The 5,870-nt window shown below is 50.4% G+C and overlaps 1 pseudogene; it reads left to right on the forward strand.

Moving 5' to 3' along the window:
* Window positions 1-2,211: 2,211 nt before the first annotated feature.
* On the forward strand, window positions 2,212-2,891 carry LOC112300578 (large ribosomal subunit protein uL1 pseudogene; annotated as a pseudogene).
* The last annotated feature ends 2,979 nt before the right edge of the window (window positions 2,892-5,870 follow it).

The raw sequence follows: 5,870 nt of genomic DNA on the forward strand, positions 1-5,870 counted from the left end.
GTTCTCAGCGGGACATGAGCACTTCGGGGGCATCGGATCCAACTGGAAGGTCGGGTGGAATGCAGGCACACACTGGAACACAGGACTTTCTGGCAATACGTGGCAGAGACTCAGTTTAGAGACTGACCTTCTCGGTGCCCCTGCGGTAACGTATATTCATGCCGCTGAGCATAAGGACTGGCCACAGACCTTTGCCAACAGCAAGTGCTGGCAGTAGTGAGCAGAGACTGGGCCTGCAACAAGGGGGAGGGCACCAACTGGAGACCCTGGGGCCCAGGTCCACATCTCCCTTGCACTGTGGGCCTGCCTGGTCTGGCCCTTGGATCTTTGCCTACAACTGGAAGAATTTGCTCCCATTTGTGGGAGAACTGGACAGCAGAAGCCACAGTTCTGAGAGAATGTTGAAGGCAGATTTTTGTTGCTTTTTTTTAGGTTAGATATTTCCGTGGGACTCAAATGGGGGCCACTCTATCCTGATGTCAGTGGATACACAGACCTTTAGAAATAAGCAGTGATTCTTGTTTGACTCTGCACTCACGTAGATTTTCAGTTTAGGGGGTTTGGCTGTTTTAAATGAGCAACCAATCATGTGCCTGAAGGTCCCTGTGCACCTTTTCTGTAGACAGTCAAGAAATCTAGGGAACTGGAGAACGTTCTTAGATACAGAAGGCACTTCAGGCGTAAAGATGTTGCTTTTAGTGTTACTTGCCAGTGAAAATGTTGGAAACAATGAGCATGTCCAAGGCTAGGAGACAAAACAAGCAATGCTGCTTCCTTTAGATGGGACACGGGTCAATTGGAGCAGTGGGTAGATGTGTTAACTTGGGTCTGACCCGTGGTCTAGCAGTTCACGTCCCAGAATGTCTCTCAAAGACACGCACAAGGGAGAGTACACTGAAGTGTTATAATCACTGTGAAAAACTCGGAAACCACCTCACTGTCCAGCAGAGACTTGGGTGAAGAAGCAGCTGATCTTGGAGAGAATGGAATTCAATCTTTGCATCAGAAACAGATGGGCAGGTTCAAGGAATTTAGTGAAGGGACAATTTATAACGATGTGGATAGGGTTACAGAAGATTAACAAAGGAAGTGGAAGTAGCTCAGGTTTGGTAAGGGGGAGCCCTTAGCGCCTCTAGGCCTTCAGGCAGGAATGCAGCCACTGCCCACCCATGGGGAGCAGAGTGAGGGGCACAGCCAGCGTGGAGAGGCCTGCAGGACAGCGGGGTCATGTCAGAAAGGCAGCCACAGCACTCAGAACTGCGTCTGTGTGTATCTAAAACCCTGATTTAGTGCCCTTGTTTTCCTAATTTCACTGAAGATATGACTATAAAATGAAATAAGAATATTGCATAAATATATGTAATATACCTGTGAATATATGTATATGTAATGAAAAATATCTGTACAGCAAGCACATATGTAGATATGATCTTAAGTTTGTAATTAAGTAAACAAATTAATTGATATAGAGGTTTTAAGACAAATCATGCCCTGGTTATGTGAGCACAAGGAGTTAGCAGCGGCACCCCCTGGGTGTTGAGGTTAAGGGCGATATTATTTTCCTCTGTCTCCTCATTAGACTTTTTATTTTCTGAATATTTGGCAATGAGCATGTACTGCTCTTATAATGAGAAAAGTAGGTATTTTGCAATAAATACATAAATAAATGTTGCAAGGAAAAGCAGTGCTTCCCAGGATTATGAAAGAGTCAGAAAATGCTTCCCGACACGCTGGTGGGGAGGACCAGAAGTCAGGCTGCCTGTGCTTGCTCCGTGAGTCCGACATGCGTAGACAGAAGTGGCCCTGCCTTGGAAGATGGTGCTGATGGACCCCCTGATAGTCAGGGTGGCATGGGAGGGGCTGCTTCTGCCCTTCCTCTGGGTTCAGGTTTTCTTTAAAATCCATGCACTAAAATTAACCAAACAGGCCTTTAGAAGAGGGCAGGGACTCTGTGTCAAGGAAGGGAGCTGGACTCTATTTCCAGAAGAGGAAGGGGCCCAGTCAGATCTCGAGGGTCCTGTGAGGTAGGACACAGTCCAGTCTCCCAGTTTCCAGGTGGGGAAACCAGGCCCAGAGAGGGGCTAACACCCTTCCTCACTTACTGCACTTAGTTGTCACATTTGCTCCCTGCAAGAGCTCTTCAGATTAAATGCTTTTATAGCCCACATCTCATCAGAAAAGACAGGAGGGGATTTTGCAGCATGAGGAATTATGAGCAGCGCAGTCTCCTGCAACACACTCTAGGAGGTGGTGCAGGAAGTCCTGCACGGGACCCAGAGTGAGCACTGCCAGTTTTAGAGACAGTGGAGCTGCAGATCAGCTCGAAGAACTATGACCCTCCGACGCTCAAGACTCTCTTCTTGGCACCATCAGGCTTGAGTCCACTTCCTGCCCCAAGTTCTCCGGGTGTGTTCTGCGGGGCCAGCAGCACTGTGATGAAGCCGAGACCAAGGCTGTGGCTAGCCTCCACATGGACATCGAGGCGCTGAAGAAACTCAACAAGAATAAGAAGCTGGCCAAGAAGTGGGATTTTTTTTGGCTTCAGAGTCTCTGATCAGGCAGATCCCACAAATCCCAGGCCTCAGCCTGAGTAAGGCTGGCAAGTTCTCTTCCTTGCTGACCCACAATGAGAACATGGTGACCAAGGTCAATGAAGTAAAACGCACGATCAAGTTCTGATGAAAAAGGTGCTGCGTCTGGCGGTGGCTGGTGGCCACGTGAAGACAACAGATGATGAGCTTGTGCACCACATCCACTTAGCTGTCAATTTCCTGGTGTCACTGCTCAAAAAGAACTGGCAGAACATTCGGGCTTTGCACATCAAGAGCACATCAGCAAGCCCCAGAGCCTGTACTGAGGCACAGCTTAGGAGACCATACTGCTACTATTAAAAGAGAGACAGTGAGAGAGAGGTTATACAACTCACCAAAGGCCATATGGCCAGGAGCAGTCTTTGAATCCCAGAGCCTGCCTTCCAAGGCCACATGTTAGGCTGTGTTTGCTGTATCTTGGAAGAGCTTCTCCTTCCTGGTCAGTTAACCTCCTCTCCTCCCAGGATACAGTCCTTGTAGCTAAAGGCCACTGCCCTGCCTTGTCCAGGCAGTTCCCTGCCTGAAACACCCTCCCTTTCTACTCTGCCTGGGGGAGGAGTGGCTGGGCTCCTAAGTGGGCTGCATCCCTTCCTACCCATGGTGACTTGACCCCAGCTTTAGACCATGCCTCCCCACCCACTCTAGCTCGCAGCCGCTGCAGGATGACATCTCCTCTTCCTGGCTGGCCAGCGTTTTCTCATTTTGCCAAGACTTTCAGGAACACAGCTGGGATGGCTGGTGACCAGAGGGGCCTGGCCCTGAGTGGCCTTCCTGGCTGCTGGACCCCAGGGATATGGAGAGCACAGAAACAGCTTCTCTTTTCTCCAGCTGCTGAGAGAGAGCCCGGCTGCTGGCTCAAGGTCAGAGTGACCCTGACGGCCCTGTCCCAGGCTCAGGGCTGGCCCTGCTTCCCTTTCAGGAGGAATAGAAAGCAAAACCTCAGTCTGTGGGCCCAGGCTGAGCCTGGGGGTGGGGAAGGGTGCAAAGGCCACTGCCTGGATGATCACACCGCCATTTGGGATCAAGAGGTTAAAAAATTCCCACTGCTTGGGGAAGACAGGATGGACCAAGGGTCCACACCAGCCCAGCGGCCAGGTTCGATTCCTGCGGGAGCACGCCGAGTGCTCGTGGGGTTCGTGGAGGGACTGCAGTGGTCGGTGAACGTAGATGGGGAAAAATTTACACCCTTGCTTTCACTACCTTTTAAAAAATCCTCACCTGAGGACATGCTTATTGATTTTAGAGAGGAAGGGAGGGAGAGAGAGAGGGAGAGAAACACCGATGTGAGAGAGAAACATTGATGGGTTGCCTCTCAATACAAGGCATCCCATCAAGGCATCTTGACCAGGGACCGAACCCAAACATAAGCATGCACCCTGACTGGGAATTGAACCCGTGAGTTTTTGGTTTATGGGAAGATGCTCCCACCAGCTGAACCATGTCAGCCAAAGATTCACCAACTTTTAACTGATACATACAGGACCCAGATTCATTAGGATTAGCTGGGAGGCAACTTTGACACCCACAGAAACCTCAGATGGGGTCATGCCAGATTCAGAGTAAGTAACACTATGTGCACCTCCAATTCTCCAGGCAGATGCTGTGATCATCCCCACTTTACTGATAAGAAAACCAAGGGTGTGCAGGTCAACATCATCATTCAAGGTGCCACAGCTCAGGAATAGCAGATTCGGGATTGGAACCCAGGTCCATCAGACCCAGGAGCACACACACTGAACCAGTGCACCAGGACGCATCATTCCACAGGTGCCCACAGCCTCCTGCTGGGCCAGTCCCAAAGGCAGAGAGAGAAGGCAGTACGAGAGCTTATTGTTTAAGGTGCTAGCAAAGAAACACATATCACTAGATCTTTATCTAAAATGGTATTTTTAAAAATTTTATATAACTGGTTTCTTCTGCCCTATGTATTTTATTGGTGCATTTAAAACATCATTCTGAGAAGGGACCCATAAGCTTCAGGAGAAGACCAGTAGGGTCCATGGCATAAAAAGGGGCCAGGAACCCTCAGTTGAGAGCACACCCAGGAAATGACGTCAACGAAGAGGAGGGAAGTAACGTGCCTGCTGCATGAGTGCAGGGATCGCCTCTCTAGCTCACTGCTCTATTTCAGTATCTAAGTGAGTGTCCAATCAGGGGCAGCGCCAATGCGTGCCGCAGGGAAACTTTCACCTTTTCACCAGCTCCCTCCCACCCCCCAGTTAGGGATGATCAAGGCTGCCTTCACACAAACCCCCTAGGATCCCTCCTCTGGAGAGATCGGTGCCAGGGTATTTCTCCTACAGAGACCCTGGAGCAGCCAGGGACCTCGGTGTCACCCATGGAAGGAACAAGACCCACAGAGTGTGGAGCGTGGCTCTGGATCAGATGACCTGGCTTCAAATCCTGGCCCTCATGATTTACTGGCTGGGTGACCTTGAGCAATTTCCACAACCTTTAGGTTTCCTCATCTGTAACATGGGTTTACAACTTCCGGCCAAGATGGAGGTGTAGGTAGACACACTGTGCCTCCTCACACAACCAAAAGAAGGACAACAACAATTTAAAAACAAAAAACAACCAGAATTGACAGAAAATCAAACTGTATGGAAGTCCAACAACCAAGGAGATAAACAAGAAACATTCATCCAGAACGGTAGGAGGGGCGGAGACGGGCAGCCAGGTGGAGAGGACTCACAGAAAAGCAGCGGCTGGCGGAGCCCACAAGGTGGTGGCTGGCAGACCCTGCAGCCCCACATTCACACATAGATAGACCAGGAGGAACAGCGGGGGAGCGAAACAGACTGCGCAACCCAGGGCTCCAGCGCAGGGGAAATAAAGCCTCAAACCTCTGATTGAAAACACCCATGGGGGTAAAGGTGGCAGTGGGAGAAACTCCCAGCCTCACAGGAGAGTTCGTTGGAGAGACTCACAGGGGCCTAGAGCGTACACAAGCTCACCCACTTGGGAATCAGCACCAGAGGGGCCCAATTTGATTGTGGGTAGCAGAGGGAGTGACTGACATCCAGCAGAGAGTGGAGTGGGCACCATTGCTCCCTCTCGGCCCCTCCCCCACGTACAGCGTCGCAGTGCAGCCACCAGCGTTACCCTGCCCGGGTGAACACCTAAGGCTCTGCCCCTTTACGACATAACAGGCGCGCCAAGACAAAAAAAAATGGCCCAAATGAAAGAACAGATCAAAGCTCCAGAAGTAATACAACTAAGCAACAAAGAGATAGCCAACCTGTCAGATGCACAGTTCAAAACACTGGTAATCAGGAA

The sequence above is a fragment of the Desmodus rotundus genome, chromosome 12 (genome assembly GCF_022682495.2).
Source record: "Desmodus rotundus isolate HL8 chromosome 12, HLdesRot8A.1, whole genome shotgun sequence".
Lineage (NCBI taxonomy): Eukaryota > Metazoa > Chordata > Mammalia > Chiroptera > Phyllostomidae > Desmodus > Desmodus rotundus.